Genomic DNA, 12,830 nt, shown 5'->3' with positions numbered 1-12,830 from the left:
CTATTTTCCTTTTGTCTTTGGATTTTCATTCCGCATCTTGGGTTGAAAAATTAGCTAGATAGCTGATGAGTTAGAGGGGATCTTACTTTATTATCAGTTAAATTCTGTCCAAATCAAGCTGACCTAAATTTTTTTTAATTACTTTTTTTTAACTGCTAATGAGCAAATGCTCGTTACACAAGAAAGAAAGAAAAATGAAACAGTTTCCATCTCAGAAATTCCCTTCCGCAGTTCCGATCTTACGTGGTTTCCGCTTTCAGGATAATGAATCACGATCCAAGAAAAAGAGACAGTTCCCTTGTTTTCAAACAGCAAATATGTTAATAAAATTTATGTTTAAATAACTTCTCACTTGGAAGTAAATCACAAGATAAGTCTCAGATAGGACATTAAAGTTGTCAGAAGTCTCTGCATCACTATAAAATAGCTACATATAACTGTTACAGTACTCGAATCGAATGGAGTAAAAGGTAATTTCAAAGTTAACTAAAACATGAAAAGTTTTAAAAATATCACCGCAGTTGTATCTCAAAAGCAGTGTAATAATAGTGAAAGTTAGTAAAACGGATAATTAACATTGATCCGTTAAGTTTTTCATTTAAAACGCTGACTCGCTCAGAATTAACGAACACATTTATCTTCTTTCAAAATAAATCATTGCTACAAAAACAGGCTTCAGAACACGCATATTTGACGTTATAATTACGAGGGTAAGGAATCAAAGGGGGATATGGGTATAAGGCCGTAAAAAGTAAAATTAGGTAATACTTCAAATTTTTCAAGAGGGGAAAAATAACATATATTCCTTCATTGCTTCATAAATTCCTACACAAATGGCTTCAAATTATATAATATATATTTAACACGAAAATACCATCGTGTTTGTCCTCTTTAAGTCCCATTATCTTCGCTAAACAAAAATAACGAAAAAAACACTAAGTCATAGTATACTACTGTCTAACAGTGAAAAGTATTAAGGCCATGCAGAAGTTCAAATATTTTACTTTTTATTAGGGGTTCTAATGAAAATTCATTTTTAGGGGCGGCAACTCGGTCAAAGACAAAGTTGTCAGTTTTCTTCGTCGCTTCAACTAGATTAACATCAGAAAGTCGAACTTAAGGGGTTTCTTACTCAAAATTACGATTAGGCGCAGGTTATCCTTAGCAATTCTTCGTGTAATTATTTATACAGATTTTTTTTACATATATTTATTAACCGGCAGTTTGGTGTCTGCACGCTACTTATTCTCCAGACTCTGTTTAAACCAATTGAAACTAACTAATTCTCCACTGAATCGCTCAAGAACAATCCGAGTGAGTAGCCCCTTGGTCTAATTTATGCATTCTCACGCGCTCCGATTACAGCTGTATCTAGTCTTTTGAGGGGAATTTTTGACTTCAGAACACAAATATGTAAAGTATTTGAAGGGACTGCAGCCAGCAAGTAAATATGATAGAAATAAGTTTCTAATTGTTGAATAGAATATTTTTGCTATATTTTTTGATACCCTACAACAACAGTGTCAAGTGTAGCAATCTAGAATGCAAACCCGAAACAGGTTTTATAATTATTTTGGAATTATAAAAAAAAATAATTGTCGGCTTTAAGATTTGATTAGATCAAAATATTCAAAGATTTTTTTCTATCTGTTAAAATAAAAACCGCCGAGATCACTAATTCAGGAACGTCAGGCAAACTCCAAATGTTTAACATGGAAGGTATAGGAAGATTCCTTGAGAGCCCGTCCTGCCTTAACGGATATTTGGAATACTAAATAATAATCAGAGCTTGGCAAACGTCGGCCACAAATATCACGGTCATTTTAAAAACAGAAGACACAAGTATCTATGTACGCTTGCGCATGCATGGCGGGTATTAGAAACTGTACCAGAAGTGCCAAATTCGAACCGGAAGGATTCTGAAACGACCTTTGATCGGATGAATGTGATCCGTATGAAATCACATTCAACTAATCCGCGGCCTTTTCAACTGGTGCAAAGTTATTCAAAGGGAAAGTGGTATTTTATTCATTTAGTCAAAGCTTCACTCTTCGTCGAGTAGAATTGGAATTTTCGATCCCTATGGTTAGAAATTGACACTTTCGGCACAGTTTCAATTACCCGCCATACAAGCACATGCACATTGACGGTGCGCATACATACCAGTGCAAAATACTTATGTTGGTTGTTACGCATATGAAACTTATGGACCAAGTTAGCTCCCCTGAATCAGACATTTGCTGTTCGAACGAAGGGGGAACACATGAAACGAAATAGCGAACAAAGTTTAACGTTCCACAAAACTGCCGGATATGTAAAAGACGATCTTTCAGAGGGAGCTTCAGTGGGTGGGACTGGTTTAGCTGTAAAACTATTTTACATTAATTTAATTATTTTACATTAAGAAGCCACGAACAAGAGTACAGACAGCTCCCCTCAAATATGGAAGAATTTCTGTTCGTTTAAAATTTTAATATTGCTCCTTACTTTTAGAAGAATAAAACTTATTTGTTTTCTTACTTAATTTCAGATCGTTTTTTAAATCTTGTCAGGAAATTCCGTTCCCACTCCTCCTCGACGCAATATTTTCATGAAAAATTCCGCCCGAAACTTTCCTCTACACAGGAAATTCTCCCAGTTGAAAATCCCCCCGCAGAACCCCCCCAGGTAAAAAAAATTCGTACAGCCTACTTTCCAATTACAAATACTATGTGTAAACAATGGGCAAATCCCGTAACTTAAGCCCTTTCCCAAGGAACTATGCGGGGTCACATCATCTTTAAAGGTATAAATTGCCTTTCAACTATGCTGAATCAGATGACTATCTCAAAATTTTGATTGAATGTCTTTGGGGATAAAAGGGACGTTTGAGGGAGGTCTACTTTCCCTCAAATCTTTTTGGTCTCTTACAATAGACACAAGAACCTTTATTTCCGATCAAACAAGCCCCCTCCCGATCTCCTAGGATCACTATTTTGATCCGATCACCCCTGGGGAAAACAAAAACGAAAAAAAATAGATAAACAGGTCAAAATCTTTCAAAAAAATGCAAATTCCATATTTTTGTATATAGGAGCTTGAAACCTCTGCAAAAAGGTTCTATGATATGCTGAATCTGATGGTGTGAGATCCAGCATAATAAGCGATCATTATGATAGCTTGGCTTTTGGGGGGCGTTCCCCCTTTTTTGAAAATTTGGCAAATTATCTCAGGTTCTTAGCTTTTGGTGGGTAACAACAAGCTTATAGAACTTTATATATTTGGAATCAAACAGTTCGTGGTAACGAACAGTAGTAAGGAGCGACCCGGCTCAATAGTAAACGACTCTCTAAAAAACGGAATATTGATACTATAAGGTATATCAAAAGAATCGGATTTTCATGCTGATTTTAAATATATAAGTTTCATCAAATTTAGTCTTTGTCATCAAAAGTTACGAAAATCACACCATCGCATTCAGCGTATCAGAGAACCATGTTGCAAAAGTTTCAAGCTCCTATCTACAAAAATGTGGAACTTCATATTTTTTGCCAGAAGACCAATCACGGGTGCGAATTTATTTGTTTTTTCCCCAGAGGTCATCGTATCGACCAATTGGTCCTAGAATGTCTCAAGAGGGCTCATAAGTGACCAAAAAAATTGGAGGGCATCTAGTCCCCCTCCTACGCTCAATTTTTCCAAAAGTCAACGGATAAAAATTTTGAGATAGCCATTTTGTTCAGCATAGTCGAAAACTACGTCTTTGGGGATGACTTACTCCCCCACAGTCCCATGGGAGGTGATGCAAGTTACAAATATTGACCAGTGTTTGCATATAGTAATGGTTATTGGGAAGTGTACAGACGTTTTCAGGGGGATTTTTTGGATGGGGGGGTTGAAGGGAGGGGGCTATGTGGGAGGGGGTATGTGGGAGGATCTTTCCTTGGAGGAATACGACATGGGGGAAGATAAATTTAATGAAGGGGGCGCAGGATTTTCTACCATTACTATTAAAAAAAAAATGAAAAAATAAATATGAAAAAGTTTTTTCAACTGAAGGTAAGGTGCAGCATTAAAACTTAAAACGAACAGAGATTATTACGCATATGAGGGGTTCTTCTCCTCCAAAATACGTCGCTATTTATGCTAAAGTATTTTTAGTAATTTCAACTATTTATTCTACAGCCTTTCTGATTCAGAAGTTATTCTTAAAGAATTGGGACAAAACTTAAGCTTTAGTGTAAAAAGCGAGGTATTAACGAGGGGACAAACCCCCTCATATACATAATAAAAATATAAGAATATAGAAGTTGGTTACGTCAGTTAATTCTTAAGTTACGTATATTTTTTACTAATAAAAACGTTCGTTAAAAATTAAAAGTTCTAGTTGCCTTTTTAAGATACCAAAAACTTGGAGGGCAGATAGGCCTCCTCCCCCACCCTTATTTCTCAAAATAGTCTGATCGAAACTAAGAGAAAGCCATCTAGTCGAAGAAAGAATTAATATACAAATTCCATTTTAATAATTTATGTGCGGAGAGCAAAAATCAAACATGCATTAATTCAAAAACGTTCAGAAATTAAATAAAAAAACTAGTTTTTTTAACTGAAAGTAAGGAGCGACATCAAAACTTAAAATGAACAGAAATTACTCCGTGTATGAAAGGGGCTGTTCCCTTGTCAATGCCCCGCTCTTTACGCTAAAGTTTTTTACTGTTAAATAAAGTAGAATTGAGAGAAAGAGTCAAACTTTAGCGTAAAGAGCGGAGCGTTGAGAAGGGAACAGCCCCTTTCATACACGGGGTAATCAATCAGTTCGTGGTAACAAACTGTAGTAAGGAGCGACCTGGCTCAATAGTAACCGAAACTCTTAAAAATGGAATTTTGATACCAATAGTTACATCAAAAGAATCGCTTTTTAATGCTTATTTTCAATATATAAGTTTCATCAAGTTTAGTCTTTTCCATCAAAAGTAACGAGCCTGAGAAAATTTTTTTGTTTGGGGAATTTTTTTGTTTGGGGGGGGGAAAGTTGAAGGGAGTTACGTGAGAGGATCTTTCCATGGAGAAATTTGTCATGGAGGAAGAGAATTTCTAGGGGGAAGAGATTTTCTTCTGGAGGAAGAGGTTTTCTAGCATTATTAAAAAAATGCAAAATAAACATGAAAAGTTTTTTCAACTAAAAGTAAGGAGCAGCATTAAATCTTAAAACGAACAGAAATTATTACGCATATGAGGGGTCACCTCCTCATAATACCTCGCTCTTTACGCTAAAGTATTTTTAGTAATTTCAACTATTTATTCTACGGTCTTTGTGATTCAGGGGTCATTCTTAAGGAATCGGGACAAGATTTAAGCTTTAGTGTAAAGAGCGAGGTATTGACGAAGGGGTGAACCCCCTCATATACATAGTAAAAACATACGAATATAAAAGATCGCTACGTAAGTCAATTCTTAAGTTACGTATATTTTTGACTAATGAAAACGTTCGGAAAAAATTAAAAGTTCTAGTTGCCTTTTTAAGTACTCAAAAAATTGGAGGCCAACTAGGCCTCCTCCCCCGCAACTTTTTTCTCAAAATCTTCCGATTAAAACTATGAGAAAGCCATTTAGCCAAAAAAAATTAATATGCAAATTTAGTTTTAATTATTTATGTGCAAAGTCAAAATCAAAACATGCATTAATTAAAAACGTTCAGAAATTAAATAAAAAAACAAGATTTTTTTAAACTGAAAGTAAGGAGCGACATTAAAACTTAAAACGAACAGAAATTATTCCGTATAGTAAAGGGATTGTCCCCTCCTCAACGCCTCGCTCTTTACGCTAAAGTTTTATTATGGTTTTGAAAAGTAGAGTTGTGAAAAAAAGTCGAACAATTCTCGCCACCTTGGCAATATGTAGCTGGCCCATAAAACACAAAATAGTTACTACAAACATTATTTTTCTAATAGTAGAAATCTTGCATTAAATCCATTAATTCGTGTTTTTCACAAGCCATCCCTCCGTGATACAACATATCAATTCAAATCATCGTACGACACTATGACTGACACTCTTGCACCCTCTAGCACCCATCATCATTTGTAAGAATTTTTCATAAATTTTCTTGTTAAACATCATGTATTGAATCCATTGGTTCATGTTTTTGCAAGCCCACCCTCCATGATACACCATATTATTTCACGCCACCGTGCCACACTATAACTACCCCTCTGGCACCCTCTATCCTCATTCATCATTTCTAAGACATTTTTTGGATTTTTTTTTAATGAAGTGGTAACCAATTCCACTTCCCCACTTCTGAATCCCGGTTAAAAGGGTCCGATTCTGCTAGCTTCCAGCCCAGTCAACAGGTTCCAGTTCCCACTATGTCCACTCAAATCCCAATTTCAGATCTAGCTCCGGCTGCATCAGTTCCTCAACTTTTGTCCCCCGAGTCCAAAATTCCGATTCCGCAAACTCCGCTCCAGTTTCGGCCAATTCCAAGATTTTTTATGTGGCTGCCTCCGTGGTAATCTATGGCTGATAACCGACATAGGTAGTTTATTAAACCTTTTCAATTAGTATAATTTTTATATTGGACGTATAACCCTTACATCCTACCTTTAAAAAAAGCGAACGCGAATAGTCCATCTTTCTGGTATTAGCATTCAAAAGAATACAAGAAGAAGACAGGCCTACTCTTTTATAAACATCAAATAAAAAAAACAAGTTTTTTAACTGAAAGTAAGGAGCGACATTAAAACTTAAAACGAACAGAAATTACTCCGTGCATGAAAGGGGCTGTTCCCTCCTCAACGTCCCGCTCTTTACGCTAAAGTTTGACTCTTTCTTTCAATTTTACTTTATAAAACATTAAATAACACATTTTTGTAGATAGGAGCTTGAAACTTCTACAGCAGGATTCTCTGATACGCTGAATGCGATAGTGTGATTTTCGTTAAGATCCTATATATTTTAAGGGGTTCCTTCCTATTTTCCAAAACAAGGCAAATTTTCTCAGGCTCGTAACTTTTGATAAGTAAGACAAAATTTAATGAAACATATAGTTTTTTAGAGTTCCGTTTACTATTGAGCCCTGAATTGATTTACTATAGATTGTTACCACAAGCTGTTTGATCATAAGCCGTATCCTGTCCAGGTGCGAATATTGCAGACTATGTAGCAATAATATCATAATAGATAGTGAAATTGAAAGCAAAATAAAAAAGCATTAGCAGACATTATCAGCAAGGAGAATAAAGATGAACTAGCTGGGCCTGAAGAAATAAGTTACGTGTGAAAGCGTCATCCTTAACATAAGGAACATTCCCCTATTAAATGACATACAAAGAAATCTTGAAACATCTTGAAAAACATCTTGAAAAATGTCTTGAAGAAAAACTTGTTAATAAATCCCCCCCCTCAGATTGAGTAGTGGACACTAACCTTCCCTATTACGTAACAATTAAAGATATCCTGATTTGGCGGGGGCCCCGATTATTTTTTTTACAGATTCTCTATTATGTAACAATGTTAGAAATTCCGAAATAAAGAAACCCTGAGGGTTTTTGAAGACGCTCTATTAGGTATAACCAAAGGAAATCCTGGAGTATGTAAGCCTTGGCCCTCATAGGTTTAATTAAAAAAAAGAAGACATTACTATGTAACAGGCACCTGCGTCTCATAGAAAACATTCCCTATGACGTAACATGCACCTGCGTCTTGAGTGGTCACCGTTCAGCTTAAATCATTAAAGGAAGAAAGGAGCCGTGGGCATGGGCCAAATTAAAACTATTGAGGTATACTACTTAGGGTACATGGGAGCACTGATACAGGTGTTAAAATTAAAGATTTTTATCTATTTTTATCTACATTATCTAGCAGTGTCCTAACTTAACCTAGAATTCAAATTTAGGTAGAGTCACTATATTCCAGAAAGTTAAGACCCTGCTAGACATCATAACGAGAATTTAGGAGGAGCCTTCCAGGAGCATTTGAATAGGAAACTAGAGAGTTTAAAATTTGAAAATGTAGAAGATAGATAGAATAGTTTCAAGAAAATATATTGCAAAGTAACAGATTGTGTCTTAGGATGCACCGACAAAATTTCCGCTCTTGATGAACAACTGAGAAGTGTCTTATCATCAGCTTCCCTCAGTCCTCAATTCTATAGAGTATGGACAGACATTCAGCCAATAGAAAAGCTTTAGTGATGGTCCTACCATTGTATTTCATACCCACCTACAGATCAAGGGGGTAGGGGAACCCTTCCCCCTATATTTTTCTTTCGCTCTCATTTCGTGTTTTTTTCTGTTTTTCACTCTTTTTATTAATAAATTTGTCAATTTGGTCAATTATTAGCGCTTTTGTCACATTGCCCCCCCCCCCCAAGATTTTGCTCTAGATTCGCCTTGGCATACTGTATAAATGAATTAAAGTGATAAATAATACATATAAGAACAATATTGCTGCGGTTAAGGGAAGTGAGGTTAGTAGCAAGTGAGGGAAGGGAAGGGAGGGAAAGGAAGTGAGGTTACGAAGTGATGTTAGTATCAAATTTGGTATTGAACCATGAATTACGCAGGATTGTGCATTACCCCCCGTTTGCTAGAATTGTTTACAAATGTAGGATAGCAGATCGTATATTTTGGCCATCCATCTGGAGCCAAAGGAAAAGTAGATGGACTAGTGATAATAAGGATGGATTTGAAGAAAATTGAAAACTTCCTTAGAGGGAGTGAAGAGTGAAGCTTTCAACAGATTTGGGTGGAGGATAATCCTTATATATATATATATATATATATATATATATATATATATATATATATATATATATATATATATATATATATATATATATATATATATGTGTGTGTGTGTGTGTGTGTGTGTGTGTTTGTAAGCAGGCTATGCCCACATAGGCTATACGAGTGTTACTAACAACTCACTGAAGCACCGAGACACCATAGGCGAACACAGCTACGCACGCTCCTTCTCCAAATTCAAAGCCTTCCTCTTTAAACCATCCCAAGAAGCACCCATTTCCCTTAAATCTTTCCTTATGAGATCATCCCACCTCATTTGGGGATGTCCTGCTTTTTGTTTGGCCCTAGGCTGTTGGCCAACAAGGATATGCGTGTGTATATCCTTTGGACTAGTAGAGAGAATAGAACAAATTAATTTTAAACTTTGTTTGTTTGTATTGACAATCAACTCACTTATGCAACATTTTCATCTTGTGTGATCGTATCCCTCGCCAAGCATTGAATTCCTTATCATTTTCGTTTTTTGAATTTCTATTAGTTAAAGTATCAATCCAAGCGGTTCGGATAACATTCCAGGTAATCAATTCTTCTTGTAGTCGATTCACGAAGAAAATGCATACTGATCTCTTTTATACTGAATTGGAAATCCAGCAGTATTTATCCATTTAAAAATAGAAAAATAAAAATAACTCGTTTATTTATCATTTCATCCTTTGAAAATGAGTCAATTCCGGATTCATGCTGTACAAATTACTAGAATATAGATGTACAATAAATTAAAATGACGTTGTAAGCGGTCGTGATATATAAAATTAAGATCCAAACTGATTCTGTTTATTGGGCTCATCCGAATCATTTTCTATACTTGGATGATTATTATGCAATTGTAAAGAAACATAAATAAAAAGTTTTCGCTGTCTAGTCAAATTTAACTTTTGCCACAGCTTAAAAAAAAAGAACCTAACAAGAATAGAGACCAGAAAAAACTAAATACCTAAGAGAGTGGCACCTGTTGACGACAAAACACTTGTTTTCGACACAAATTTGAAAGAGAAACTGAAATTATCCGGGGATCTCTTAGGAACTGTTGCCTCCAGTTTTACTAACAATATGGAAATCGGCGCACCGATGTGATATCCTTGTTGCGTTTAGACCACTCCCAAAAATATTTCACTATTGTCTCATGGAATGCTAGCTATTTTCTTCCATCGGGGAAAATGTAGGAAATAAATAGGCATGATGTAGCTTCGCAATGAAGGATCCTTCCTCCTATGCTACGGGTTTTTGCAAATTCAGAAGTAATATATATATATATATATATATGAAAAAAAAGTTTTTCAAAGAGAAGTAAAAAGCCATATTAATCTTAAGACCAGCAGAAACAATTTCCTATAATAATTCTAACAAAAAACGACCATAAATTTTTATTAAAATAAAATGAATGAAACATAAAACGAAAAGAAAAAAAAATGATCATGGCAAACATGGATATAACAGATACTAATATAGATGAATACATAAATATTAAAACGAGTAGAACTTAAACTGACTATTGGAGTAAAAACAACTAAAAACAGGAATTTGGATACTGTTTTTTCCCATTCCCTAACGTAAAAGTCTAAAGCTTGTTGCATCATTTGATTTTTGCTGAACATCAAACGTATTACTTCTTTTACATTCTTAACTTTGAAAAATTAGGATATAAATTACATTGAAATAAAATCTTTAATTGCTGAGTTCCCAGAAATTAGGAATAAGCCCTTAAAATACTCTTGGGCGCACCTTTGATTGTGTAGATCAATTCTTTTGACTACTTAGAAGCACAGAGTGTCTTGTGATTTAGTTCAAGATCCCTTTCAATTTTCCCTGAAAGTTTCAACTTGATAAAACTGTTCCTGACATAGTGTAGATGCAACTTTTTGACCAGGTGGCTGCACATTGTGTCTTCTGATTTTGGTCACCAGTTCCCTGATCAATCCCTGAAAGTTTCAACTTAATACCCTAAGCCGTTCCTGAGCAATTACAGACACGCTGTTTTGACAACCTGGTTGCACATATCACATTGATCTTCAGTTTTCTCTCAAAGTTCTAACTTAATACCCTTAACTCTTCCTAAGACATGGCCTATACAAATTTTTGACAACATGGATACAAATTGTAGCTTTTGATTTAGTTCCCTATCCCCAAGCCTTGTTCAAGATGCTTTCTCCTTGGCCGTTCCTGAGGCATCACAGATACACTCTTTTGACACTATAAGCACATAGTGCATTTTCATTCGGTTAAATTCTCATCATCATTCCTTGGAAGTTTCAACTTAATACCCTTAGCCGTTCTTGCTATTTCGCAGATACTGCTTTTTGACAGCCTAGATGCATAGTGTCTTTTCATTTAGTTCAAGATTCCCCTCAGCAGCGTTCCTGAGATATTATAGATACGATCTTTTGACAACTTGGATGCACACACGTCTTTGATTTAGTTCAACACCACTAAACACTCTCCAAAATTTTCGACTTAATTCCCATATCCGTTTCTTAGATATTGTACATACTCCTTTTTAAGAACCTGGATGCACGTAGCTTTTGAAAGTTTCAACTTAATACACTTAGACGTTCCTGAGAAGTTGCGGAAACCCTCTTTGACACCATTGACAGTTGTCGTTTGATTTAGTTCAACATCTAAAAAGTGTAACCTTAAAGTTTCATTAGCAGCATCATCCTTAGCAGCCTTTCAAATATTATATATATGCCCTTTTAAAAACATACATGCACTTAGAGTCTTCATATTTAGATAAGCATTCACCTCAAGATTTGTTTAAAGATTCAACTTAATACCTTAAGCTTTTTCAGACACCAAGGATTATACATGCCCCTTTGCCAACCGATACGATAACAATGGGCAACTTTTATAATTTACAGCCCTTGCTACAGGGCCTGTGGGAGTCATATCATCTCTAGAAGCATATGTGTTGGACCTTTCGACTATGTTGAACAGAATGGGTAAATAAAATTTTAGTCTGATGTCTTTGAGGGGAAGAGGGGAGAAGATTGGCTACAAAGAGAACGGGAGGGGGCTGGTTGAACTCCAATCAGTTTTAACTCTGAAAGGGGGCCATAGAAAATTCAATTTGATATCAAAGAAGCCATCACCAAAGATTATATCGCCACTCCTTCCATACGGAGTTGCCAGGACAGAAAAAAAGCTAATGCATTGAAGCTATATCGCTCATTACTAACACAGCACTATTGAGCCGCCTATAATTTAATATAGAAACGAACAAAACTTAAAAAGAACAGACATTAATCTATATAGGAATGAACCAACCGGTTCCATCGCAATTGACCCCCGTGTAACTGATCCCCGTGCTCAGTTTTTCAGCGTTCTAAAAATATGAGGCAATATCATGGGGTAAAACACAAACTAAAGTCTTTTCATGTTCAGCCTTGATGGAATTGTTTTTTGTTTTTTTTAAGTCATGATATAATTGCCTGTTAAGATGATTCATAAAAAAAAGCTTTGTTTTGTTGTCAACGCTGTCCAATTCCAAGATTAGAATTTGAGAAAAACTAACAAGGAACAGTTAAATACTAGACTAGAGAGTTTAAAATTTGAGAATGGAGGAGATGGATGGAATAATTTTACGAAAATAATTCGTAAAGCCGCTGATGTTGTCTTAAGGAAGAAAGTTATAAACATAACATGAGTAACATTAGTAAAGGAATATTAGTAAAAATGCTTTATGTTTAATAGGGAGGAGGGGCCTTTTCAAAAATTATTTGGTGATTGATCATACGAAAATAAGAAGAATGTAAAGAGAGTGACCTTAAAATGTGAATTAGGAGGTGTGAAGTGGAGGCAATAGATGAAATTGCCAAAGATGTGGAAGATGCAGCCAGACGACATAATAGTAACATCTTGTACTGGCATGTTAATAAATGAAGAGGGAGTAGTCAATATCCAACTTTTCCCTGTTAAAGATAAGATGGGGTCCCAAAAAAGGGCCAGTCATCGTCGTAGTAGTAGCAGCTGCAATACTGTTAGCGGTCTGTACGCAGTCACTTTTGGTTAGTTCAACATCCCCATCAACGTACCTGAAAGTTCCAACAC

The 12,830-nt window shown here is 35.6% G+C and overlaps 1 protein-coding gene across 7 annotated transcripts in view; it reads right to left on the bottom strand.

The window, feature by feature from the left end:
- LOC136036378 (protein N-terminal glutamine amidohydrolase-like) overlaps positions 1 to 12,830 on the bottom strand; it is a 199,745-nt gene that overhangs the window by 149,426 nt on the left and 37,489 nt on the right. Inside the window, exon 1 of one of the 7 annotated variants that reach the window (XM_065718554.1) lies at positions 9,721 to 9,866. The exons of the other annotated variants lie outside the window; for them this stretch is intronic. The gene's annotated coding sequence lies outside the window, so the exon portion shown is untranslated. Of the gene's footprint in view, positions 1 to 9,720; positions 9,867 to 12,830 lie in introns of those variants that run through there. 7 annotated transcript variants of the gene reach the window in all.

Source organism: Artemia franciscana, chromosome 15 (assembly GCF_032884065.1).
Source record: "Artemia franciscana chromosome 15, ASM3288406v1, whole genome shotgun sequence".
Lineage (NCBI taxonomy): Eukaryota > Metazoa > Arthropoda > Branchiopoda > Anostraca > Artemiidae > Artemia > Artemia franciscana.
This window is presented reverse-complemented; position numbering and strand designations above follow the sequence as displayed.